The sequence below is a fragment of the Ciconia boyciana genome, chromosome 2 (genome assembly GCF_034638445.1).
Source record: "Ciconia boyciana chromosome 2, ASM3463844v1, whole genome shotgun sequence".
Taxonomy (NCBI): Eukaryota; Metazoa; Chordata; class Aves; order Ciconiiformes; family Ciconiidae; genus Ciconia; species Ciconia boyciana.
In genome coordinates, this window is record NC_132935.1 from 46,673,390 (window position 1) to 46,674,386 (window position 997).

Consider the following 997-nt stretch of genomic DNA (forward strand, 5'->3'; position numbering starts at 1 on the left):
GGGGAATTAGCTCAAATGGTAGAGCGCTCGCTTAGCATGCGAGAGGTAGCGGGATCGATGCCCGCATTCTCCACTGTCAGGTTTTTTGTGGTGGGAGAAAAAACAGCTAACTGCGAAAGATGTTTTCATGTACTGAACTGGAATTTTGAAGTGAAATAAGTTCTTATTTTTTAGATGTATATAGTTCATTTCTTAAGTGCTGCCATACCTTTGACTAGAATAAATTAAAATAAAAATACATAGAAACTGACTTTTCTGGGGAGAAAACCAAATGCTGGAAAGTACTTCCTCTCAGGAATTGCAAGTAATAAACTTTTTTTTTAAATTTTATACACCTAGAAAACATACCTTTTCTGGTTTGTTTTGTTTCTTACTACTTCATTTGGAAATGCTAAATGAAATATTACAAATTTATTATTTGACACCTGTTTTGGAATCGCAGTTGAATGTGTTTTCATTTGTGAGTAGATAGACCAGTGCAAGAGAGAAAACTGTATTACATGTATGGAACTGCAGGTTTTAAATCCACCTTGAAGATCAGAGTTTTGTGATCCCTATTAACAATAAGAGGAGGGGGAATTAGCTCAAATGGTAGAGCGCTCGCTTAGCATGCGAGAGGTAGCGGGATCGATGCCCGCATTCTCCAGTGTTTTGTTAAACAAAGGAATTGAATTGTTATACCTAGAAGTAGAAACTACCAAAACAAAGTATGTAACTATTTTGGTAAAATGTTAATTTGGTTTAATCAGGGCAAAACTGATTTCCTTCCCTCCCTCCTTCCTTCCCTCCCAAAATCAGGCTTATATAACTGCATATGTCACTCCTCTGTCATAACCATTGACTCTGCCTGGCCACTTTCAGTCAAATTTGGCATAAAGAGAATCCTGCAATATGATGTTTTCCCAGACTTTATGAAAAACAATGGACGAATGACGGTTAGAGCCCTGAATCAGCATGTCTTTTCTCCACTTGTCCAACTAGGATATAGTTTGATGAG

The 997-nt window shown here is 37.3% G+C and overlaps 2 non-coding genes across 2 annotated transcripts; both read left to right on the plus strand.

Moving 5' to 3' along the window:
* TRNAA-AGC (transfer RNA alanine (anticodon AGC)) lies at positions 1-73 on the plus strand. The gene has a single exon. It is a non-coding gene; the product is annotated as a tRNA-Ala (tRNA).
* Positions 74-573: 500 nt separating this feature from the next.
* Positions 574-646, plus strand: TRNAA-AGC (transfer RNA alanine (anticodon AGC)). Its single transcript has one exon. It is a non-coding gene; the product is annotated as a tRNA-Ala (tRNA).
* The last annotated feature ends 351 nt before the right edge of the window (positions 647-997 follow it).